Genomic DNA, 27610 nt, shown 5'->3' on the forward strand with positions numbered 1-27610 from the left:
GCAGCACTCCCTTAGTACTAACCCTCTGACAGTGCAGCACTCCCTCAGTACTGCCCTTCTGACAGTGCAGCACACCCTGAGCACTGACCCTCTGACAGTGCAGCACTCCCTCAGTACTGACCCTCTGACAGTGCAGCACTCCCTGAGTACTGACCCTCTGACAGTGCAGCACTCCCTCAGTACTGACCCTCTGACAGTGCAGAACTCCCTCAGTTCTGACCCTCAATCAGTGTAGCACTCCCTCAGTACTGACCTTCCAACAGTGCTGCAATCCCTCAGTACTGAACCTCTGACAGTGCAGCACTCCCTCAGTACTGACCCTTTGTCGGTGCTGCACTCTCTCAGTACTGAACCTCTGACAGTGCAGCACTTCCTCTGCACTGACCCTATGTCATTGCTGCACTCCCTCAGTGTTGACCCTCTGACAGTGCAGCACTTCCTCAGCACTGACCCTCTGACAGCGCTTCACTCCCTCAGTACTGACCCTCTGACAGAGCAGCCCTCCCTCAGTGCTGACCATCTGACAGTGCAGCACTTCCTCAGCACTGACCCTCTGACAGTGCTTCACTCCCTCAGTCCTGACCCTCTGATAGTGCAGCACTCCCTCAGCACTGACCCTCTTTTTTTCTATTTCATATAGTCTTGTGGATATTTGGAGACTTAGGGTTTGCAGATTCTGAGGAAGCGTGAGAGAGACACACAAACCAAACCCTGTCTGTAACTCTCTGTAATAGCCTATTCAGAGGCACAGAGTCACAGAGGTGCACAGCTTGGAACCAGTCCCTCCTTCCAACTCGTCCATACCAACCAGATATTCTCATCTCATTTCATTCCATTTGCAAGCACTTGGCTGATGTCCCTCTGAACCCTTCTTATTCACATACTCATCCTGATGCCTTTTAAATGTCACAATTGTACCAGCCCCCATCACTTCCTCTGGCAGCTACCTGCGTGCCCTTGAATAAGTGCTCGAACTTTCATACTGTCGATACAAACTCTGATAAACACCAACATACGAAAGGCTATCATTGTCATTTTCAACCCACCCTTTGATTCTCCATTATGCTGATTTGAACACAGGTAAAGAAACAGAGTGAGTGACCATCCACCGTGACCCTGTTCTAAAACTTATTTTCACATGTGGCTTGCATGTAATTCCCACACCCTCTAATAGTTGCCTGGAAGGTGGGGGTGAGCTGTACTCTCCTGCTGCAGTCCTTGGGTGTCCCACAGTGATGTTAGGGAGGGAGCTCCAGGATGTTGACCTGAACCATGTAAAGAGCTCACTTACTGGTGTGTCCTTTTTAAAGTTGGGAAGTTAATATAGACCAGGAGGACCCAACAGCTGCTGTCTTGTCAAAGAGAGAGGCCTGGGGGGTCACACACCTCAGGTGAGGGGCGAGGTTGAGAAGCTGGGGCCTTCATGGTAATTTCAGACATGATGGAGATTGAGCCAACAATGTTGGCATCACAAACCTGTTAGCTGTGGTAACTGACCCCCCTTTGTCGCAGAGGGATTCAATCCCTTCAATTGAGCAAGCGTGAGAATTCAACACTAAAACCAATCTGTACGGACACGCTGGAGACCTGAAACATCAATACAGAGATTGCTGAAGAAACTCAGCATGTCCGGTAGCATCTCTGAAGGGGGAGGGAGAAAGAGGCAGAGAGAGAGTTCACCTTTCATTCCAGTGATTTCTGCGGGAAAGTTCCTTCAGGACAGACCGTTTTGAGGAAGGGTCACTTGAAATGCGAATGTTCCTCTCTCTCTTCACCGTTGCTACCTGCTGAATTCTACTGAATTTCCCCACCATCTGTTTGCTTGAGAATTTGACCTGATCCAAGTGTCACTGCGTAATTCAGTCAGTGTGCAATGCCCTGAGGCTGCTTCTGCTGAAATTTGACAAACAGGTTTAAGGGTGTGTAAGGTATTGTATTCGGAGGGCAGGGTACATGGGAGAACAGATACAGAACACAGGCACTTCATAAAGATCCTTCTCAATGTACCTTTGCGATGTTAATTCAGAAGGAACAGCTCAGAGCTAACATTTCAGTTAATCAGCCAAGGGGAGTATATATGTCATGGCAAAGACTTGTTGTAAAGACTGTACAGAACCGAACTTTAGTGGCTATGTTTGCACGTAAAGTTAATTTTGTGAATAAAGTCTCTTTTTGAAATTGATATAAATATTTTTTCGAGGGGGACCAAGCATCTTGAGTTTGTGGAGGCATTGCCCTTGTACCTAATCTTTCTTAAATAAACGATAGACAAGTTAGATACTCCCCAGGTATAGACATCATACGGTCATCAACGGGGAGGAGATGGTGGGATTGTCACGGGGGCTTAGTGTTGCCTCACCCCACCCGGGTTCGATTCCAGCCTCGGGCGACTGTCTGGTTGGAGTTGGCACATTCTCCCCATGTCTGCCTCCGGGTGCTCCAGTTCCCTCTCACTGTCCAAAGATGTGCAGGCTAGGTAGATTAGCCAGAGGAAATGAAGGGATCCAGGGATAGAGAAGGTGGGTGGGATGCTCTGCCGAGGGTCAGTGTGAACCTGATAGGCCAAATGGCCTGCTTCCACATCTTAGGGATTGTATGATCAATCCAGAGACTCAAATAATGTTCTGGGCCCTGGGCGAAAATCTTGGGGGTGGCTGTGGGTCATCACAGTGAGAACAGGTTTGGGGATGAACACGGTCCAAGTGGGCAACAGGTTTATTTTCTGAGGCGTTGAGGGCATGAATGTTCTGTCGAGGTGCTTTGGGGATAAACATACTGAGGGGATGTTTTCTAAGGAATTGAGGGAGCACTATCTGTCACTACAGGGTGCAGATGGTCGAAAGGTACAGATGCACTTCATAGAACATAGAACATAGGACATAGAACAGTACAGCACAGAACAGGCCCTTCAGCCCACGATGTTGTGCTGACCATTGATCCTCATGTAAGGTAAACCTAATGTATGAACCCTCAAATTTCTATGACCATATGCATATCCATCAGTCTCTTAAATATCCCCAATGACCTTGCTTCCACAACTGCTGCTGGCAACGCATTCCATGCTTTCACAACTCTCTGTGTAAAGAACCCGCCTCTGATATCCCCTCGATACTTTCCGCTAAACAGCTTAAAACTATGACCCCTCGTGTTAACAATTTCTGCCCTGGGAAAAAGTCTCTGGCTGTCGACTCTATCTATGCCTCTCATTATCTTGTACACCTCAATTAGGTCCCCTCTCTTCCTTCTTTTTTCCAATGAACATAGTCCGAGCTCAGTCAACCTCTCTTCGTATGATAAGCCCTCCATTCCAGGCAGCATCCTGGTAAACCTCCTCTGAACCCTCTCCAAAGCATCCACATCTTACCTATAATAGGGCAACCAGAACTGGACACAGTATTCCAAGTGCGTTCTAACCAAAGTTTTATAGAGCTGCAACAAGATCTCATGGCTCTTAAACTCAGTCCTCCTGTTAATGAAAGCCAAAACACCATATGCTTTCTTAACAACCCTGTCCACTTGGGTGGCCGTTTTAAAGGATTTATGTACCTGCACACCAAGATCCCTCTGTTCCTCCACGCTGCCAAGAATCCTATCCTTAATCCTGTACTCAGCTTTCAAATTTGACCTTCCAAAATGCATCACTTCGCATTTATCCAGGTTGAACTCCATCTGCCACCTCTCAACCCATCTGCATCCTGTCAATGTCCTGCTGTAGCATACAACAACCCTCTATACTGTCAACGACACCCCCAATCTTTGTGTCATCTGCAAACTTGCTGACCCATTCTTCAATAACCTCATCCAAGTCATTAATACAAATTACAAAGAGTAGAGGCCCAAGGACAGACCCCTGTGGAACACCACTCACCACTGACTTCAAATCAGAATATTATCCTTCCAATAATACTTGCTGTCTTCTGTTGACCAGCCAATTCTGTATCGACACAGCTAAATTTCCCTTTATCGCATTCCTCCTGACCTTCTGAACGAGCCTACCATGGGGAACCTTATCAAGTGCCTTACTGAAGTCAGGATACACAACATCCACCGCTCGACCCTCATCAACTTGCCTAGTAACATCCTCAAAGAACTCAATAAGATTTGTGAGGCATGACCTGCCCCTCACAAAGCCATGTTGACTACCTTTAATCAAGCCATGCCCTTCCAGATGGTCATAAATCCTGTCCCTCAGAATCCTTTCTAAAACCTTGCAGATGACAGACGTAAGGCTGACTGGTCTGTAATTGCCGGGAATTTTCCTAATTCCTTTCTTGAAGAGAGGAATTACATTTGCCTCCCTCCAGTCCTCTGGTGAGCGTCAGGCTTGGGGCGGTATGCAGATGGCGGTGAAGTTCAGGTTTGGGGCAGTGTGTGGACGATGGTGAGGATCAGGCTGGTGGCGGGGTTAGACGGAGGTGAGGGTCAGGCTGGGGGCCGTGTTTGGATGGCAGTGAGTATCAGGCTGGTGGTGGGGTGTTGGCGGCGGTGAGGGTCAGGCTGGGGGTGGTACGTGGACGGTGGTGGTCAGGCTGGGAGCGGTGTGTGGATGTCGGTGTGGGTCAGGCTGGGGACGGTGGGTGGATTGAGGTGAGGGTCAGGCTGGGGGCGGTGAGGGTCTGGCTCAGGGCAGTGTTGGAAGGTGGTGGATGTCAGTGTGGGGGCGGTGACTGGACGGCAGTGAGTGTCAGGCTGGGTGCGGTGTTGAATGGCGGTATGGGTCAGACGGGGGCGGTGTGTGGACAGCGGTGAGGGTCAGGCTGGGGGCTGTGCGCGGACGGCGGTGAGGGTCAGACTGGGTGCGGTGTGTGGTCGGTGGTGGGGGTCAGGCAGGGAGCGTTGTGTGGACTGCGGTGAGGGTCATGCTTGGGGTGGTGTGTGGACGGTGCTGAGGGACAGACTGGGATGGTGCTTGGACAGTGGTGAGGGTCAGGCTAGAGACAGTGTGTAGACGGCAATGAGTGTCAGGCTTTGCGCGGTGTTAGCCGGTGATGATGGTCAGGCTGGGTATGGTGTGTGGACAGCGGTGAGGGACTGGTTTGGGGTGGTGTGTGAACCCCAGCGAGAGTCAGTCATTGTGTGGACTGAGATGCGAGTCAGGCTGGGGGCAGTGTATAGACGGCGGTGAGGGTCAGGCTATGGGCGGTGTGCGGGTGGCAGTGTGGCTCAAGCTGGGTGCGGTATTGGACGGAGGTGAGGGTCAGGCTGGGGGCCATGTATGGACAGCAGTGAGGGTCAGACTGGGGGTGGTGATGGATGGAGGTGAGGGTCAGTCTGGGGAAGGTGTTGGACTGTGGTGGGGGTCAGGCTGAGGGTGGTATGTGGACGGCGGTGAGGGTCAGGCTGAAGGCAGTGTGTGGGAAGTGGTGAGGGTTAAGTTGGAGTGGGGTTGGACAGAGGTGAGTGTCAGGCTGGGGGCAGTGCGTTAATGGCAAAGAGGGTCAGGCTTGGGGCGCTGTGTGAACAGCAGTGAGGGTCAGTCTTGGTGCGTGTGTGGACAACGTTGAGTGTCAGGCTTGGAGCGGCGTGTAGACTGTGGTGAGGGTCAGGCTGGGGGCAATGTTAACCGTTGGTGAAGGTCAGGCTGGGGGCGATGGGTGGATGGCGGTGAGGGTCAGGCTGGGGGTGGTGTGTAGGTGGAAGTGACGGTCAGGCTGGGGGCGGTGAGTGGACGGCAGTGAGGGTCAGGCTGGGGGCGCAGTGTAGGTGGCAGTGAGGGTCAGGCTGGGGGCGGTGAGTGGACGGCAGTAAGGGTCAGGCTGGTGGCGGTGTTTTGGGTCAGTGTGTGTCAGGTTTGGGGCGGTGTGTGGATGGCAGAGAGGTTCAGGGTGTGGGTATTGTGTGGATGGCGGAGGGGGTCAGGCTGAGGGCAGTGTGTGGACAGCGGAAGATGGCAGGATTGGGGCGGTGTGTGGACGACACTGAGGGACACGCTGGATGCGCTTTTAAACAGAGGTTTTGGTCAGGCTGGGGGCGGTGTGTGGACGGCGGTGAGGGCCAGGCTAGGGGCGGTGTGCGGGTGGCATTGAGGGTCAGGCTGGGGCGGTGTTTGACAGAGGTGAGGGACAGCCTGCGGGTGTGTTGGACGGAGGTGAGGGTCAGTTAGGGGGCACTGTTGGACAGTGGTGAGGGTCAGGCTGGGGACGGTGTGTAGACGGCAATGAGTGTCAGGATTGGAGCGGTTTGTGGACAGCGGTGTGCGTCAGACTTGGGGCGGTGTGTGGATGGTGGCGAGCGTTAAGCTGGGGGCACTGTTGGACGGTAACGAGTGTCATGCTTGGGGCAGTGTTGGACAGCATTGAGGGTCAGGCTTGGGGCTGTGTGTTGACAGTGGTGAGGGTCAGGCTGGGGGCGGTGTGTGGACAGCGGTGAGGTTCAGGCTGGGGGCAGTGGGTGGACGTCGGTGAGGGTCAGGCTGGCTCGGTGTGTGGGTGGCAGTGAGGGTCAGGCTGGGGACGGTGTATGGGCAGTGTTGAGGGTCAGCCTTGGGGTGGTGTGTGTACGGTACTGAGGGTCATGCTGGGGGCGGTGTGTGTGTGGCGGTGTGGGTCAGGCTGCGGGTGGTGTGTGGACGGTGGAGAGTGTCAGGCTGGGGGTGGTGTGTGGACAGCGGTGAGGGTCAGTCTTGGTGCGAGGTGTGGGCAGCGGTGAGGTTCAGGCTAGGGGCGGTGTTGCATTGCGGGTGTCAGATAGGGGGTGGTGTGTGTTCGGAGTGGACGGTCAGGCTGAGGTCAATGCGTGAATGACGGTTGGGGTCAGGCTGGGGGTGGTGTGTGGACGGTGGTGAGGGACACGCTGGTGACGATGTGTGGATGGCAGTGAGAGTCATTCTGGGGGCGTTGTGTGGGTGACGATGAGGGTCAGGCTGGGGATGGTGTGTGGACTTGGAGAGTGTCAGTCTGGGAGCTGTGTGTAGACAGCGGTGAGGGTCAGTCTGGGTGCGGTGTGTGGATGGCAGAGGGGGTCAGGCTGGAGGCAGTGAGTGGACGGCAGTGAGGGTCAGGCCTGGGGCGGTGTGTGGACGGCAGTGAGGGTCAGGCTGGGGTGGTCTGTAGATGGCAATGAGTGTCAGGTTTGGGGCGGTTTGTGGACGGCGGTGTGCGTCAGGCTTGGGGCGGTATGTGGATGGTGGCGAGCGTCAAGCTGGGGGCGCTGTTGGACGGTAACGAGTGTCATACTTGGGGCAGTGTTGGACACCATTCAGGGTCAGGCTTAGGGCTGTGTGTTGATGGTGGTGACTGTCAGGCTGGGGCGGTGTTTGACGGCGGTGAGGGTCAGGCTGGGGGCAGTGTGTGGACAGCGGTGAGGTTCAGGCTGGGGGCGGTGTGTGGACGTCGGCGATGGTCAGGCTGGCTTGGTGTGTAGGTGGCAGTGGGGGTCAGGCTGGGGAGATGTGTGGGCGGCAGTGAGGGTCAGGCTGGGGACGGTGTTTCGAGGTGGTGAGGGTTAGACTGGGGGTGATGTGTTGACGGCAGTGAGGTTCAGGCTGGGGGCGGTGTGGGGACGGCAGTGAGGTTCAGGGTGGGGGAGGTGTGGGGACAGCGGAGGGGGTCAGGCTGGGGGCGATGTGTCGACAGTGGTGATGGTCCGGCTGGGGGCGGTGTGTCCACAGTGGTGAGGGTCTGTCTGGGGGCAGTTTTGGACATCAATGAGGGTCATGCAGGGTGCAGTGTTGGACGTCGATGAGGGTCACATAGGGGGCGGTGTTGGGCGTTGTTGACGGTCAGGCTGAGAGGGGTGTGTGGACATCGGTGAGGGTCAGGCTGGGGGCGGTGGGTGGATGGCGGTGAGGGTCAGGCTGGGGGGAAGTGTGTAGGTGGCAGGTTTGGGGCAGTGTGTGGATGGTGGTGAGGTTCAGGCTTGGGGCGGTGTGTATATGGCGGCGAGGGTCAGGCTGGGGGCGGTGTTGGACGTCAATGGGTGTCAGGCTTGGGGCAGTGTTGGACAGCAGTGAGGGTCAAGCTTGGGGCAGTGTGGAGACAGTGGTGAGGTTCAGGCTGGGGGCGGTGTGCGGGTGGCATTGTGAGTCAGGCTGGGGCAGTGTTTGACGGACGTGTGGGACAGCCAGGGGGCATGTTGGACAGAGGTGAGGGTCAGTCTGAGGGTGGTGTTGAACAGCGGTGAGGGTCAAGCTGGGACGGTGTGTAGACAGCAATGAGTATCAGGCTTGGGCGGTGTTGGACGACAATGAGTGTTAGGTTTGGGGCGATTTGTGGAGGGTCAGTCTTGGGGCGGTGTGTGGATGGTGAAATGTGCTTATGGAGCACATGTACTGAGGGAGCAGTTGCTACCAGGTCGGCTGAGTTTCTTCAGAACGTTCCATTCCATGGCAATTGAGCCAGTTCCATTGGCACTTTATGTATAATTTTAATCCATTCACCATTGTCGCAGCTTTTTGATTCATCAACAATTTCCATTTGACAGCACACTCCAACTCTAGTACTACTATCGTCCTAAAGACAAAGGAAGTAAACGAATGGGAAAATCATTATCCGCATGTTCCCTTTCAAGCTTCTAAACATCACAGATGGATAGGTATTCCTTCAGTCAGTACTTCACTGTCCCAGTGGATCAGAGGGTTGCTCTCCTCCCCCACTTCAAGAATCCAAATAGTTTAATGAACTGTTCAAATAAACTTTTTCAAACTCAATTGTTACAAGGCCAACACTTACTGGGAGGTGAGAAAACCTTCACAAAAATGTAACGCTTAAGCTACAGAGTTAAGAGGAGCAGTTTGGAAATATGTATCCTTGTGTTCATGCAGCAGATTCATGTAATCAGACATTTGCGATAGGCTGAGTCAGCAGCTTGCCATGAATAGAAATGTTGAATTTGGTGATGCATTTTCACTGGAGGTATTTTGCAGCCATGATTCTGTTTCAATTAAATTTGCATAGTCGTCAATTCCAAATGAGATGGACACTTGCCAGTTAACTTTGACACAGATAATCAGCGTGAATCCACCATTCACCATTTTACTAGCAAGCTGCTGAGTTGTACCATGCCTTCCGCTGTTAAAGTACCGACGTTATGAAATAGAATTATACTATCCCTAGAGTGTGGAAACAGGTCATTAGGCCCAACAAGTTCACACGCAACCTCTAAGGAGTATTCTACCCACAGCAATTTCCCTTCTCTATTACTTTGCACTGCTCCTGACCAACACATTCTGGAGAACGAGGTACAATTTAGCATATCTAATTTATCTAACCTGCATATCTTTGGACTGTACTAGGAAACTGGAGCAACCCGAAGAAACCCATGTAGACACAGGGAGAATATGCGAACTCTAAACGGTCGCCTGAGGCTGGAATCGAATCCAGGTCCTTCATGCTGTAAGGCAGCAGTGCTATCCAACGAATCACGAAAGCTAACTTCAAACCTTAGTGGAGCCATTCTTCCGAATAAGCCTGATATCAAAGACATACAAGTCTCCATAGCCATTTTGCAGCAAAAGGTAGACATAAGTAGACTCGACATACTCCAGCACGTGGCTGAAGGTGATCAGTTAAAGGATAGATGTTTTATCATCATTTATGAGCAGCTGACTAAGCTGCGCTACTTAAAGGCTGCAGCAGGAAGTCCTCAATCAAATATGTTCTTCTTACCATTCGTCCTGCTAAGATTGCAGTATTTATCTTCATTTAGGCTATGTTATATATTTCCGGTTACACCATTCTCCTGATAGAAGGCATCCCCCGAGATTTTATTCAATGCCTTTGCCTGTTTGATGTTTGGAAAGTCTCTCAGATACTGCCAAAACCTCTTCAAGAGGCTTCCCCTCCTAGAATCAGCTCTTGCCTTCGAACTTCCCCTCATTGTCAGTCCTACTCCATAGAAACTAACTGGAGACAAATACATGTATGATGTCACCGAACAGGCCATCACCACGCTTCACACTCTCCCAGGGAGCAGCACGGCTCAGCGTTGGTGATCGATGCCTTGCAAATCCACTTGGGATGATGGGAAGGGTGGTTGTCATCTACCGATCCACGATCAAATTGAACCTGAATCTGAGAAGTTACCATTCCAATCAGTTTGAAGTACATGCATTAAATGTAGATAAATGAGACTAATTCGACTGTTTGATTTGATCTTAATGGTAAAAAGATGTGATTTCCGAAACGTGAACACTGAATGCACAGCTTTAAATTGCGTAAGTGCAGACTTCGAGGTGTAGTTCCTGTGTGAGAATTGGAATATCGTTTGCAGACCTTCAAAACGACACCTGGAAACATTATTTATCTTTCGGACTGTCTGGAAAATCGCACGATCGCAATAATTTTCGTAAAATCCCAATTGTGTGGAAGTAGGCCTTTTGGTCTATCAAGTCCACACCAAAGCAGTGAAGATTATCCCAACAAGAACCACTTCCTAATCGATCCCCTTCCAGTTTCTCACAGCGAAATAACCTGAAGTCCACATACATGGACAAGTTGGGTATTTTCCATTTGGCAATCCACCGAAACTACACAGGTTTCATAATGTGGGAGGAACACTCACACACACATGGAAGGAGTACAAGCACCATACAGACAGTCGCCACAGGCTGGAATTGAACTGGGTCCCTGGCACCGTGTGGCAGAACTGCGAAGCATGTTTATTCTTCCGTCAGCTCACTGGGTTCAAGATAAATGACATTTAAACAACTCAGACAAAGCTTTGAAGCATATATCGTACCTTAAAGTATGTTTTTCTTTGAAATTGAACCACATTCCAAAGTACATACAATGCAAAAGAACCGCTTGAACCTTAAGATTTCATCACGAACAACAACAAGTTCAGAATTACATGCGTCAACAGGAGTTAATGAACTTGAACATAGTGTGGAGGGGAAAGTGCATGTAGTGGTGTTTCCGTGTACCTGCTGTGGAGGTTGCGGTTTTGGACTGCGATGGACCAATTCAGAAATCACACCAGGTTATAGATGCACATGTTTATTTGAAATAACATGATTTCGGACCAGAGCCCTTTCGTTAGGTGAAGTGGGAGGGAATAACACAGAATACTGAATTTAAGGGAAGAGAGATCAAGGGCAGACAGATCAAAATATAAGGCAAATTGTGGGAGCGGACTGTCAAAGACTTCGTCTGCAAGTGAACAAGAGTGTCAGACAGTGTGAGTAATGTGTCAATAACTGAGTGCCAACAGAATGGTTGACCTATGATCCAACAAAGTGAGGCAGAGAGATAATTACAAACCGTTAAAATAAAGTCGTACTGGAGACAAATTAAGGCACTGGAATGACATGGAACAGAAACAGAAGCAACTGGAAAACCGCTCCACAACAAAAACACCAGAGGAAGGGTCGCCAGTTCCGAAACATTAAATCTCATGTTCCTCCACAGATGTCCCCAGACAAGCGAAACACCTGCTCCCTTCGCGACGATGCCCCAGTCCCGTTCCCCCACCCCGCCCAGTAACCCTTGCCCTTGCTCCTGGTTTATAGCATTCCTAGTTCTTCTGATTTTTATTTGGCCAGAGTCGCATGCTGCGAGTCTGACCCAAATTATCAGTAAGCCAATATTGAACAAAGTGATTAAGGGAGAGAGACAATAACAACTTGTCACGGGGATGGTGTGAAAACAGAACAATAAGGAAGATTTCACAGATACAGAACAGTGTGCTGGGTCACATGTGGTGTGACATTAACCGAATATCATGGTTGATGCCATCACCACAACTAAGGCAGTTGGCAATCCAATTGTGTTTGGCGATTTTGCGTTGTATGTCTCGAAAGCCGCCTTGGCCGACATTTAGTCGAAGATTGAAAACCAAATGTCCTTGATTGCTGAACTCTTCCCCGACTGGGTGTGGATGATCCTGTCTGGCAACTGTTATGCCGTTACCATTCATCCACTGGCACACCATCTGCATTACTGGGTATCTTGTGGTATCTTGTGGTATCATTGCCTGCTGCATATGTGACAAACAACATTGCCTGAGTCACATGAGTATCAGTCGTGTACGTGGTGGGTGGTGTACCAACGGGTGATGGTAGTGTCTATGTCTTGCAAAGGTTGCGAAGGCATGGTGCTGTGGTGTTGTGGTTAATGCTATGTGAAGGCTGAGTAGTTTACTGTAAACGGTCGTATGCTATAATTTTGCTGGGTGTTTGAAGGTGAGAATTGAAGTCATGGGGATGTTTTTAGTGAGATGTTCATCATCATCGATGACATGCTGAATCCTGTGAAGAACGTGCTGAACTCCAGGAAAGTTCTGACGATGAAAGATACTCTGTTTGTCGCATCGTCTGTCTGTCTTCTGACGAGTTCACAGCAGATTTTCACTGTGGCACACGGGAACTGGCGATCAATCAGTTCAACATGTACCCCATCATCATGAGTATATCCTTCAAAATCTTTAGGTGTCTGTCGCATTATTCCTCATCTGAGCGGTTCCTGTGCAGGTGAAGCGCTTGTCCTTACGGTATGGCTTCTCCAACATATTTAGGGTGGAAGCTGGAGAAGTGCAGCATCGTGTAGTTATCCTTGGGCTTGCGGTGGATTGAGATACTGAGGTGTTATTTCTTAATTTTGGTTTGTGGTGGATTCGGTTGTATCATCCATATAAATGAAATAGGCATTCAGTTAAAACGACGAACAGAAATACCAGGAAAATCTCAGCAGATTTAACAGCGTCTATTCAGAGAGAATTAGAGACAAATATTTCAAAACTTCATCAGAACTCGGTAATCTCCCAAACTGGTTAGTTTCGACAGCAGTTTCTGTTTTTGGTTCAGATTCCCAGAATCCACAGTTCTTTACATTAACCATTAAAGCAATGCTGAAACTTTTTTATTGTTCGTCATACCAAAAGTTTATGTTTGGAAAACATTTTCCTGACCCCATTAGAAACACGAAATGATGCAGCACAGAAAGCAGATGCATTATGAACATCAATCACTGTCGCCCTGGGGCCTTTGAACCAGTAACATTTCAGTTAACAGTCAAATGAGCTGATACTTCCAACCTAACACCTTGGACGATCCGCGAAAGCAGTCTGTGATTGACCTCCAACTTCAGGCTGCCATTCCCAGAACGACAACTGTCCTCTATCAGTTTTACTTTTCCGAAATAAGGACTGAGACATTCATAATGGAGACATGGGAACAGTCTGATCTCATCCACGACAGACACACCCATGCTACTGGGAACCAGCTCTGCTCTAATCGGGAATATCTCTCTTCGAACCTCTCAGTATCTTGTTTGAAATCGAGTATTTTCATTGTCCCAGTGTCCATATGAGGTTTGTATTCCTCATGTACAGGACCGAGAATTACTTCAATATCTCCAATCAGTTCATGTCCTGAGAACATCAGAATCAATGGCCCGTCCTCTGAAAGAACGGGAAGTTGTCCTGACTGTTTCCGATCAGTCTGACAGTTCACCCTTCTTCATTCTCTTGTGAGTCCTTTTCCCAAAGAGTTTCTGAAAATTCACGAAGCTGGAGACTGGGTGACGTGCTTTACCTCCTTAACATTTTTTTCACCTGACAAGTGGCAATATTTTCCCAAAATCTGTTCACAATCGTCTGTATTTCACCATGTCCAGGGATGGGAATTCCGGTTTTGTGGAGGGATTCCCGATGTTGGTGAGTTTCGTTTTGGAGCAAAGATGGTTTGTCAGCAATTTCCTGCGGCTATTTGTTATGATGGGAAAATTAGTGGTGGGGATTAGCTCTTCGACGAGCTGGGGGAAGTGTTGCCACTGACCAGAGTTGGTGAACGGAGGACTGGGGTAAAAGGAATCTATTCAAAAGCAGCACTTCTGCACAGTAAATTCAAAGAATACTGCAAAATCTCGATGGGTCTGGCAGTAACTGTGAAAAAGAAACGGAGATAATGTTTTAAGTGTGTTGCATTTTTGATTAATAACTTGGGTTTGCTAAGTCTAATCAACTGTCTGGTCTTGTTTGTTGAGACGAGGTTTCTGAACTATGAGTGAAAACTCGTCCTGCATGTCATCACTGAATATGGAGCCAGCAGAATTCGAACCAGCGGAGGGAAGCCCCAAAAAATTCCTAATCCATCACCTGTATCACGCAGCCATGACTACACACGCGCAATGCTGTCTCAGTATGTCTGAGTAACGGAAATTTCCAACCTGAAACACCAGGATTTGGCTTTTCCTGGTACCCCAGTATTCGCTGTCACACTCTCTTGCTTTCGAAAGGAGAAGGATGCTGTGGTGCCAAGAAAAAACAAATCTTGGTGTTTCAGGTTGGAACTTTCCATTTCATAAGACATATTAAGACAGCATTGCGCACGTGTAGTCATGGCCACATCAATTTGAATTGCACACATATTGATGAGAGATAAAGTGGATGGGTAGGATCCATTTTCATGCGCAGAGAGGGAAATAAACACAGCACTGGATCGCGAAAGAAAAATGTCCTTGCATTGGTCTAGCCCTTTCACTGCCAGTTGAAATACGCTCATTGAAGTCGTCTTGAAAATAATCACCACTGCAAATCTGATGTGCAAATTAGGTCTACTATTTTTAATCAGAGATCAAAATATGAAATTGTTTCAAATACATGGAGCGGCAGTGGAGAGTGCAGACCCACCTTCAGGGGCTTATTCTGCTCTGATGTACACCCGCGAGAAATTGGAACGAGAGTGCGTTCTCACAGCTGAAGGGATCAAACATTTAAGAAAATAATAAGAAGGATATTCACTCTTTGAGAGGGTAGCAAATCTGTGGGTTTCCTAACAACAACGGGCTGTGAAGGCGAGGTATAGTCAAGGCTGTGATAGACAGACATGGAGCATCACGGAGGTGAGGATAAAAACGGGGGTTGAGAATTAACCAAATCAGCCAAGATCTCATTGAATTTTGTCGCAAACTTGATAGGCTAAATTGCTTCCATCTGCTCTCGTATCTTTGCCGTCATTTGGAAGATGCTGGACACCATTTTAAAAGAAGAAAAGCACAACTGAATCAAAATTATTAATTGAGAGAAAAATCACACTTGACATTTTTCCAGATTTCTTTGCTAGTATGACTAGCAGAATTGATCAAGTTCGCCTTATTGTACTTGGGCATGAAACAAACAAAGATTAGTGACACAATCTTCATTTTCTTTATGCCAAAAGTCATGTCTTTCCTGACGGTCACAACAAAGGAGATGGTTTCCAAGAAAAGACAGAGACTAAGTCAGCTGTAAACTAATCGATGACCAAGATAAGGCTCGCGTTGTTCTCTGGGACATATATGATTTATTGATTATTGTTATCCAAACTTTTTTTTTACCATTGAACCGTGATAGGGAGATGGGAAACGAAAATCACCCGTAACTATTGCCATCTTTTATCACTCACGTGTAGTATTTTTTTCTTGTACGTAGTGGTTACTGCGAGTGCACTTGTAAACTGCAGCTGCAGATGACTTCTTTCCTCACCGTTCCTCATTTCTACACAAACACGTTTTACATCCTTATCTCCTGAATGAAAATAATATGCAACCATTGGATAAATGTCACTAATACCTTGGCATTTCACCCGCCTCCGTTTGTCACCTTCCAATGTTAATTAATAATTTGCCATGTTGCAATTGCACACAATAAGAGATAACAAAATACAGGGAGGTGTACCAGATTTGCAAACGCACGTTATTGCAGCTAAAACGCAGGATTCTGCCGACAATACGATCATGGAAGCATGCATTGAACCGTCAGGAAGCACACAATAAGTCCAGTTCCAGAGGGCATGACAGGAACTGCACCAGAAAAACCACCAAAATACTTCTCTCGGCTAATATTTTGGATGTACTTCTCAATGAGCAATCGAGTTTTACATATGTTCCAACAGCAGTTACAACACAAGGAATTAACCAGTGCTGGAGACGGTCCAAGCCCCTGAATCAGAAACACTCAATGCTCTACATACAACTACAAGAACAGCTGCCCGTGGCGTATACGGGCTGATTGAAGTTCATGATTGCAGCTCGCTAGTTGTCCGACTGTTTCTCCGATAAAGTGTTTCGTGCAGTCCCTGCGTGGAATCTTGACAACCACATTTGTCCTGCACAAGATGGGCATTGGATATTGTTTTCTGGTGAGCTTTCCCTCAGCGAGGCTGTTGATTAATGTGCTGTCGTAAATCCGAGTGTTCAGAGGAGTCTGGCAATCAGTTTCCAGAAATTTATTTTAATAAAGGGAAGCATGGTGTTTCAATTACTTTCTGGCATATCCTAGTTGACAATTTAGTGTGCCAGACATCTGGGAATGCAGTTGTGGGATACATATTCTTGGCAAAGAATTTGTGTGGCCGTCACTAATTGCCATGGCCAGCTGTCCCTAGTAGCTATACGTACAGACAGCAAGCATCCTTGAGAGCAGCACAACAGTGATAGGACAGGGCAATCAGAAGGAAGCCAGAGAATTTCAAGAAGCAGAGCACCCATCCATGGATTCCATCAATAAACACATTGATCAGGATCCAATCTGCAACACCAACAACCGGACCCAGCGGCAATGAAACGAAATCAATTCCAACCGCCACAGGACAGTAGGCTTCACAACAGGTTCTTCAACCCTGAGGATGTTACCCAGAACTGTGAGGATTCCACTTCCCAGCTCCGCACAACATTCCAACAACTTCTCCATGAAGCACACGAGCTTCGCATCTTTCTGCTCCAAAGCACTCCGATTTTTCACAGCAGAGAATTGTACACTGAACTCCCGCGTCCAAGGTGAGGATGCCAAACCCAACATGATCAATAATGGCAGTGAGAGCGAGGGCAACAATTTCCATTGTCATATGGACAGCCACAAACACTCTCTTTGAAAGGTACCTTTAAATATGAAAGTCTGTGCAGCAGTATAATCGGGGAACCAAGTAGCCTGCGCTGGGTATTCATATTTCAGACAATTTCCTTTGTTCACCGGTTTCACTGAAAGTGAATGGATATCACTATTTCATTGCTGATATGAAACCAGATTCTGCATTGTATCTGATCGCCGTTTTTGTTGTTGCTGTGGCGAAAAGGTTGGCAATCGCGATGAGAAATGTTTTTTGTATTTCTCTCATTTCCTTCATGACTGTCCTGGCGAAGGGGGCTGGTGATTGGTCCTCTCGATCAGATGGAGTCATCAGCGCATTATTTACCTAATTTCATCACGAGTGCAATTGCTGGTTATTGCTGTTCCGTTTTGTTTAATGTTTGTTGAGCACTTCCTGTGACTTGGCAATGCACTAAATCTCCAGTGTGTCCTGAATTGCCTCGCTGCCGTTTCTCTGAGCAGTTCATGACATAATCGGCCTGCATTGCAGCAAAGGCAGCATGCATGCTTCGGTGTGTCTGACAATGGTCCACCCTTTCTGTTTTGCTCCTGTTCCACATGAAGAGCTGTCAGTTTCTGGATTCGTTGGAGAGCTGAGAGGGGTAACATTATCCGTGCGGTATTATTCTTCAGCCAAACTTTTTGATGGCAAAGTTGGGAAGTTGGGAAGGTGACAAACGAATGGTCATTGGAGGCAAAAGTCCGGAAAGACCCTCATCGCTGGGTCAACTCGACCCATCCACCCTCCAGAAATATTGGCAAACCCGCTGACTGCGTAACAAACAGAGTCCATTTTTTTTGCAAATGGTCCATTAAAACTGGTGTCAGCTGCGGGAGCACATCAAAGTTGCCGAGCACAGAAAAAGACCCTACTATCTAACCTGTCCCTGCTGAACAGATAACCGAAATTATTTGAACCATATTTGACAAAATCTGTTCCTTATCTCTCCGAACGCTTCCTGTCTATATACCCATTCGGATGCCATTGATTTTGCCTTAAATGTGGCAAATCATTCTGCACACACAAAAATGTCTGAGTGAACTCACTGAGTTTCTGCATGACACCATGACCAAACTTTGGGCAAAGTTGAAAACTGCGACTAGAATAGATGGCTCTCTGATTAGCCGCAAAGCACAAAGGCCGGAATGGCCTGTTCCTACTTTGTAAATCTTCGAAGACAAGTTGAAAATAATCTGCAACGAAAATGTTCTTGTGAGGATTTACTTGTGAGGATTCGGTCCTCTCAGCACCGTGGCCCGGATCGTATTCCCGCTCATTGAATGGTTGTATTGTTCAGCAAACATATCGGTGTACCAGTACTTCTGCCGATATTCCGATGCTGGCAGTTCATTATGAAGGTTAACATAAAACAAATAGCTGCAGTTTCTGGAAATCTGAGCCAAAAACGAAAATTGTTTGCGGAACGCAGCAGGACTGGCAATAGAAAGGTCGACTTGCCTGCTCTTCGGATGCTGCCTGACCTGCTGTACTTTTCCAGCATCACTCTGATCTAGAATCTGGTTTCCAGCATCTGCAGTCCTCACTTTTGCCTAGTTCCTTCAGTGTCGCTGGTTCCCAATTCAAGAACTCCATCTCTAGCGGTTTCATGTCTGTACCTCCGTGCTGAGGAGTTGAAGAGTGAAGAAAAGTAACTCACCCCCTCCATCTCTGGGGTAATTAGGGACTGAAAATGAATCGTGTCACATTGAAATATATCTAGATGCGACTTAATCTTTGTCTTTTATTGGGAACCATCTCTTTCATTGTAACCATCAGGAAAGAACATTTCGTTCGCCAGAAAAAGAAATGAATATGTCACTAACCTTTGTTTGCTTCAGGTCCAAGAATACTCAGATCAATAGCTCCCTTGCTTACCTCGGGTTTCTGCAGTTGTTATTGAACGTCCTAAGCAGAAGTGCTGCTTTTCATTAGATTTCTTTAATCCCTGTCCTCTGTTCTCTGACTCGGGTCAGTGGCAACACTTCCTCCTGCTCGTCAAAGTGCTCATTCCCCACCGCTCCCTCTCCCATCATTATAAACAACCGCAGGAAATTGCCACTTAACCATCTTTGTTCCAAAGTGAAACTCGCCAGCCTCGGGAATCTCTCCACCAAACGGGACTTCTCATCCCTGGACATGGTACAAGGCAGAGGATTGTGAAGAGATACTGTGAAAATATTGTCAGTTGGCAGTTGGAAAAATGTTTAAGAAGCAAACCATATAATTTAGGCTCCAGCTTTGGAAATCTTGAGAAACTCTTTGGGAAATGGAATCAGAGGAGGATGAAGAAGTGTGAACTGTCGGACCGAGTAGAGGACGGGACATTGACTCTGATGTTCTCGGGACAGGAACTGATCTGAGACATTGAAAAAATTCTCGCTCACGTACGTGAGGAATGAAAACTTCATCTGGACTCTGTGACAATGAAAAACTCTGGAACACTCAAGACAAAATCCAAATATTGACTGGGATCACTACAGTACGAGTACTATAGATGGGTCAGTTTTTTCCCAGTGTGTGCAGGAGGGCTTCCTGACACAGTATGTAGACATGCCTTCAAGGGACGAAGTCACTTTCGATTTAGTACTGGGTAACGAGCCTGGCCAGGTTTTAGATTCGGACGTAGGTGAGCACTTCGGAGACAGCGATCACATTTCTCTCAGGTTTACTTTCGTGATGAAAGGGATAGGTGTACTCCACGGAGCAAGAGGTTCAGCTGGTGGAAGGGAAATTACGATACAATGAGGTAAGATTTAGGAAGCGTAGAATGTGGAAGGAAACTGCAGGGGGTGAGCACATTAAAAATGTTGAGCTTATTCAAGGAAAAGCTCCTGTGTGTCCTAGATAAGTATGTACCTGTCAGGCATGGAGGAAGATATAGAACGCGTGAGCTGTGGTCTACTAAGGAAGTGGAATCTCTGGTCAAGAAGAACAAGAAGTCTGATTTTAGGACAAAATGTGAAAACTCAGTTAGAGCGCTCGAGGGTTCCAACGATATCAGGAAAGACCTAAAAAGAGAGCTGAGAAGAGCCAAGAGGAGACATGAGAAGTTGTTGGCAGATAGGATCAGGGTTAACCCTAAGGCTTTCTATTGGTATGTCAGGAATAAAAGAATGACGAGAGTTAAATTTGGGACAATCAAGGATATTAGTCGGAAGTTGTGTGTGGAGTCAGAGGAGATAGGGGAAGCGCTAAATAAATATTTTTCGACAGTGTTCGCGAAAGAAAATGAAAATGTTGGCAAGAAAGATACTGAGATACTTGCGTCTAGAGTAGTAGAGTTTGAGGTTCACAAGGATTAGGTGATAGAAATACTGGAGAGTGAGATAACAGACAAGTCCGCTGGGCCGGATGGGATCTGTCCTAGGATCCTCTGGGAAGCAAGGGAAGAGATTGATGAGCCTTTGGCGTCGATCGTCAAATCATCGTTGTCTACAGGAATAGTGCCTGTGGAATGGAGCATAGCATATGTTGTTCCCGTGTTCAAAAAGTGTTGTAGAGACAACCCTGGTAATTACAGATCAGTGAGTTTCACTGCAGCTGTTGGTAACGTGTTGGAAAAGGTTATCATAGATAGGATTTATGACCATCTAGAAAAGAATAATCTGATCAGGGACAGTCAGCACGGTTTTGTGATGGGTCGGCCTTGACTAACGGATCTTAGTGACTTTTTTGACAAAGTGACCAAACAGGGAGATGACAGTAAACCGGTTGATGTGGTGTATATGGGTTTCAGAAAGTTGTTCGATAAGGTTCCCCACAATAGGCTATTATACAAAATGCGGTGGAATGGAATTGTGGGAGAGATTGAAGCTTTGATCAGTAATTGGCTTGCCAATAGAAAACAGTGTTGTAGTTGATGGAACATGTTCTTCTTGGTGTCCAGGTACTGGCGGCGTACCACAAGGGTCGGTGTTAGGTCCACTGCTGTTACATGAGATCTAACCTTGCCAATCAGTCTCCCATGGGGAACATTGTTGAACGCCTTTCTGAAGTCCATATAGATCACATATACTGCTCTGCCCTCATCAATCTTTTTTGTTACTTCTTCAAAAAACTCAATCAAATTTGTGAGACATGATTTCCAACGCACAAAGCCATGTTAACTGTCCCGAATCAGTCCTTGTCTTTCCAAATACATGTACATTCTGTTCCTCAGGATTCCGTCCAACAATTTGAGTATTCTTGGCAGATGCAGTTTCATGTCGGGAATGCGAGATCATATAGTTTGTTGGGAAGAATCAAAAGACACGCTACTATTAAAATGATAGAAACGAAAAAGATGTGCAGTGCAGCGGAGTCTCAGTGTTCTTATACATGAAACGAACAAAGGTTAATCACATATTTAGAACATAGCACATAGAACAATACAGCACAGAACAGGCCCTTCGGCCCACGATGTTGTGCCGAACTTCTAACCTAGATTAAGTACCCATCCATGTACCTATCCAAATGCCGCTTAAAGGTCGCCAATGATTCTGACTCTACCACTCCCACGGGCAGCGCATTCCATGTCCCCACCACTCTCTGGGTAAAGAACCCACCCCTGACATCTCCCCTATACCTTCCACCCTTCACCTTAAATTTATGTCCCCTTGTAACACTCTGTTGTACCCGGGGAAAAAGTTTCTGACTGTCTACTCTATCTATTCCTATGATCATCTTATAAACCTCTATCAAGTCACCCCTCATCCTTCGCCGTTCCAACGAGAAAAGGCCGAGAACTCTCAACCTATCCTCATACGACTTCCTCTCCATTCCAGGCAACATCCTGGTAAATCTTCTCTGCACCCTCTCCAAAGCTTCCACATCTTTCCTAAAGTGAGGCGACCAGAACTGCACACAGTACTCCAACTGTGGCCTAACCAAAGTCCTGTACAGCTGCAACATCACTTCACGACTCTTGAATTCAATCCCTCTGCTAATGAACGATAATACTCCATAGGCCTTCTTATAAACTCTATCCACCTGAGTGGCAACCTTCAAAGATCTATGTACATAGACCCCAAGATCCCTCTGCTCCTCCACCTGACTAAGAACCCTACCATTAACCCTGTATTCCACATTCTTATTTGTTCTTCCAAAATGGACAACCTCACACTTGGCAGGGTTGAACTCCATCTGCCACTCCTCAGCCCAGCTCTGCATCATATCAAAGTCCCTCTGCAGCCGACAACAGCCCTCCTCACTGTCCACAACTCCACCTATCTTCGTATCATCTGCAAATTTACTGACCCACCCTTCGACTCCCTAATCTAAATCATTAATAAAAATTACAAACATCAGAGGACCCAGAACTGATTCCTGCAGAACTCCACTTGTAACTGGGCTCCAGGCTGAATATTTACCATCTACCACCACTCTCTACCTTCGACCGGTTAGCCAGTTTTCTAGCCAATTGGCCAAATTTCCCTCTATCCCATGCCTCCTGACTTTCCGCATAAGCCTACCATGGGGAACCTTATCAAATGCCTTACTAAAATCCATGTACACTACATCCACTGCTCTACCCTCATCCACATGCTTGGTCACCTCCTCGAAGAATTCAATAAGACTTGTAAGGCAAGACCTACCCTTCACAAATCCGTGCTGGCTGTCCCTAATCAAGCAGTGTCTTTCCAGATACTCGTAAATCCTATTCCTCAGTACCCTTTCAATTTATTTCTTGCTGGAAAAGAAAGCCTTTTCTAATGCTCACAATTAAAGAGATGGTTTCCAAGAAAATAGGAAAATTAAGTCACCAGTAGAGAAATCAATTACCAAGATATCTCTCGTGATGTTTTATGGGGACATGTGGGATTTTTTTGATTATGGTTCTCCAAACGTTTTTACAATGGAACCGAGAGTTTTAGATGGGAAGTTAAGATCACGCATGACTATTGCCATTTTTGTCACTCACACACAATATTTTTTCCTTGTACGATTTATTTCGCTTTGTGGTTACTGCGAGTGGGCTTGTAAACTACACATTCTTGTGAGTTCATTCCTCATTGTTCCTCAACTCCAGCCAAACAGACTTTACAACCTTTTTTCCTGAATCAAGGTAATCTCTAACCATTGCATAAATGTCATTAAAACTTCGATATTTCACAGGCCTCTGTATATCATCTTACAATATTAATTGATCCTTTACTGTATTGCAGTTGCGCATAAGAAGAGAAAAATAGCATCGAGAATGGTGGACCTCCGCTTCACACACCCGTTATTGAAGCGAAAATGCAGATTACAGCCCATAATACGATCGTGGAAGAATGTGCCTAACCCTCAGGAAACACAGAATAAGTGCAGTGCCACAGGGCATGTCAGGGACAGCACCAGAAAGACAACAGAAATGCTGCTATGAGCTCCTATTTTGGATATATTTCTCAATGAGCAATAGAGTGTTACATGCGTTCCATCAGGAGTTACCTCACACAAGGAAGTAACCAGTGTTGCAGACGGTCATATCAACCGAGTTCCAAGCCCTGGAATCAGAGACATTCAATATTCTGTGCATAACTGCAAGGAACAGCTGTCCGAGGCGTTTACAGTCCGGATGAAATTATGAATGCAGCTCTCTAGTTGTCAGCCTCTTTCTCCTATGTCGTGTTTCGTGCAGTCCCAGCGTGGAATCTCGTCAACCACGTTTGACCTGCACATGATACGTATTGGGCCTTGTTTTCTCGTGAGTTGTTGTCTGAGTGAGGCTCTCGGTTTCTGTGCTGTCATAAGTCCGAGTGTTCGGAGGAGTCTGGATATCGTTTTCCAGAATTTGTTTTTAATACAGGGAAGCATGATTTAAAAATTATCCTCGTTGCGAACTTTGTGTGCCATGCATCTGCGAATGAAGGTGTGTGGATATTGGTTCTTGGCAAATAATTTGTGTGGGCGTCAGTCCAGCAGTCCTACTAGCAATACGTACAAACGGCAAGGGCCACACATTCGACTAGAATAGCACAACAATAATAGGACAGGTCAAGCAGAAGACAGCCAGACAATTCCTGGAAGCTGGGCACTCATTCACGGATTCCATCCGTTGGACCCAATCTGCAATCCCAACAAACGGAAGCAGCGGGAATGAAACCAAATGAATTCGTACCAAAACATGAGAGCAGCGCTTCACAGGAACCTTTGCAGCGCTGAGAATGTCACCCAGACAGGCGAGGAAAAGTCTGCAAACCATCTTCCTCGCGTCACCGAACTTTTCAACAAGAACTCCAGAAGCATCCGAACTTCACATCTTTCTGCTCCAAAACACTTCGCTTTTCGACAACAGAGAATTGCACACTCAACTACCGCGTGTAAGATGAGAATACCAGCCTCTACACTACCAAGGGCGGCAATAAGAGCGAGGGGAAACAACTGCCACTGTCATTCCACAGCTAAAAACGCTCTCTTTGAAAGGTACATTTTCGTATGAATATCGGGGCAGCAGCAGAATATGGGAACTAAACAGCCTGCGCTGTGTATTCATACTCTGGACAATGTGAGTTGTTCACAGCTTTCCCTGAAAGTGAGTGGACGTCGTTATTTCACCGCTGTTGTGAAGCTAGATCCTGCACTGAATCTGCTCCCTCGTTTTTTGTTGTTGTGGCTAATAGGTGGGCAACCGCAACGTGAAACTTTGTTATTTTTCTCTCATTTCCTTCATTACTGTCCTGGTGAGGGAGGCTGGAGATTGGCTCGCTCGATCAGATGGAGGTACCAACGTATTGTTGACCTAATTTAATCGAGAATATAATTGGTAATATTCACTTTGCATGGTACATTTTTCTGTTTTGTTTTATGTTACTTGAGCACTTTCTGTTACTTGGCAATGCACTAAATCTCCAGAATGGCGGGAAGCTCCGTTTGGAATTGCTTCGGTGCTATTCGTGTGAGCAGTTCTTGACATACGCGTCTCGCACTGCCTCACAGACAGAAGTAATGAGTTTGTGTGTCTGATAATGATTCTGCCTTTTGAGTTTTGCACGTGGTCCACGTTAAGAGTTGTCAGTTTTTGGATTCACTGGAGAGTTGAAGGGATAACACGATTTGTGAGTTTTTTTTTTTAGTCAACGAAATTAATTGATAGAGAACTTGAGAATGTATCAAGGAGAATGGTCATTGTCTGTAAATGTCTGGAAAACATTCCTCTCTGTGTCATTTCAAAACATTACGCCTCAAGAAAAAATAAAATTCAAACACGCTGACTTAGTAACAAACAGCGTGCGTTTTTGCAAGTGGTCTATTGAAACTGTTGTCAGGTACTGGAGTGTCACAGAATTGCCGAGCACGGAAGCAAACCTTCCTATCCAACTTGCACCTGCTGAACAGATGACCGTAACTAATCTAAACATATTTGTCAATATTTGTCCCTTATCTCTCCGAACACTTCCTATCTGCATACTCATTTAGATGCCTTTGAAGTGTTGAGAGTGCACCAAACTCTGCCACTAAATGTGGCAATTTTTTTCCACACGCACAAAAATGTCTGTATGAAAAACAAGTGTCGCTCACATCCCTTTCAAATTGCACTGCTCTCACATAAAACCTATGCTATCTCGCTTTAAACTCCCGTGACTTCTGAAAAAGTGTAGATTGACTATGTTATCTGCTCGTCTACCTCATGATTTTGTAAACTTTTCCAAGGACTTCCCTCAGGCCTGAAGCTCCGGGGAAAACTGTCGAAGAATATTCAGCTTCTCACTAATGTCCACACCGTGCAAACCTTTCAAATCGTTGTAAGTATTTTTTTAATTATGCGAAGGTATTCAGAGAAAGTGAGGAGAAAGTGAGGTCTGCAGATGCTGGAGATCAGAGATGGAAATGTGTTGCTGGAAAAGCGCAGCAGGTCAGGCAGCATCTAGGGAACAGGAGAATCGACGTTTTGGGCATTTGCCCTTCTTCAGGAAGAAGGGCTAATGCCCGAAACGTCGATTCTCCTGTTCCCTAGATGCTGCCTGACCTGCTGCGCTTTTCCAGCAACACATTTCCATATTCAGAGAAAGTGCCAGGGGAAATTGCCTGAAGTGAAGCGATGCTGAAACATTAGTCTTGACAGGTTTGGCGCTTAGTTATCGTCAGGGAGTGTCGCCGAGTGGTTTAATGTAGGTAAAAACAATGAATGCAGATGCTGGAGACAAGATTGAGGATTAGTGGTGCTGAAGAGCGCAGCAGTTCAGGCAGCATCCGAGGAGCAGTAAAATCGACGTTTCGAGCGAAACCCTGTATTCCTGATGAAGGGCTTTAGCCTGAAACGTCGATTTTACTGCTCCTCGGATGCTGCCTGAACTGCTGTGCTCTTCCAGCACCACTAATCCAGATAGGTTTAATGTGCTGGGTTTAGGGTCCAGTCTATTGCGTCGTGGGTTTGAAACCCAACTTTGCAAAAGAATAACTGCAGGCAGCTTTTTATGACAGAACTACACAGGTCCTGACATTGCTTTATGGGTGTGTTTGTTACTCCTCGGGTCTCTCACCCTCTCTGCGATAAACACGGGAACATGAGCAACTGATTCTTAAAATAATGAGAACTACTGCTGTCCACATCCTCTCGAGCACTGTGCATTTGGATGTGTACACGCACAATTTTGCTGCCAGTTGCTATGTCTCAAATGGTCAGAGCATTTGGCTGAAATGTTGGTTGTCCTAGCCCAAAAAGAGCACAGAGCCTCAAATATTTCACATCAAGTATTGAGACCGATCATATACTGACAATACAACCACGAGAACTCATCCATAATTGACCCTGAGTCCACAGTGAGTAAGACGGTCACGTGCAGCAGAATGTGACCCCACTCTCTACAAGCCCCTGCTGCCAACAGAAAGGGGCCACTGCAGTTTCAATCAGCGGCTTCCTGCCCAGCCCTGGGACACAGCTCATGGAAACTCCTTCCTCAGGAACAGCTGTTACCGTGTGAAAGGGTAAAAACTTCTACTTCAAATTGGAAATGGCTTCAGAAGATTGTTCCTGTTTTTAAAACTTTTTATAATCAGAATTCCTGTCTCGAATATTAGAAGTGGTAAAGTTTGTAGGCAGGTAGAACAAAGAAAGTTTGATTGTGAGGACTCTATCTCTTCAGCAGATGGGATTCCCTACCCTCTAATCAGAATTGATTTGGTTTCCTGAGGAATTTTCCCGATTGATTTGCAGTCTGCCAGAGTGTCTGGGAATCAGTTCGGCGACCTAAGGATCAGGGTCAAAATATGAACATATTAACAGAGAATCGTAAATCCCGGGGCAAGGCCGAAATGGATTGTAATGGTCTGAAGGAATAAATCTGAGAATTGAAAGACTTGAATGATGTTATTTGCAATGGGGAGGAATCAACGAGATTTTTGAAAATTGCCGTGTCAGCTGAATTAAACTCAGTATGAAATCATAAATTAACCAACACCAATCCTGTCCTGGTTCGCTCAGTCGGTAGAGCTTGAGACCTTTAATCTCAATGATGTGGGGTCGAGACCCACGCAGGGCGCTGTTGTTTGCTAATAGGTTTGCCGCTCTCCATTAATGTTGCAAGAGCGAATTCGCTCGCTGAGGCAGGTTTTGTTGACACATTTTTTCCTCCGTTTTTGATCATCTCTTGGTTTCTGAGTGAAAAGTATCTCCACTGTACTGCAGGTGCAAGAGACAAGGTTATCAGTTCAGCCGAATATGCTATAAACGATGTCCCTTCCAAAACGTGAGGTACCATTCCAAACGTGCCCCAACCAAAATGTCCAGAGACGTCGAATGCGAATGGCCACATGACAGTGACAGCTGCATGTCAAATGGTGCTGTAATAGAATTAACTGAATGAGAATGCTCTGATGGAAACCGAATGGAACTCTCCCTGAAATTTTCCCAATTCACTCGGTAAATGA

Source organism: Chiloscyllium plagiosum, unplaced genomic scaffold (assembly GCF_037043375.1).
Source record: "Chiloscyllium plagiosum isolate Xiang-an unplaced genomic scaffold, Cpla_swu_hap1 HiC_scaffold_36, whole genome shotgun sequence".
Taxonomy (NCBI): Eukaryota; Metazoa; Chordata; class Chondrichthyes; order Orectolobiformes; family Hemiscylliidae; genus Chiloscyllium; species Chiloscyllium plagiosum.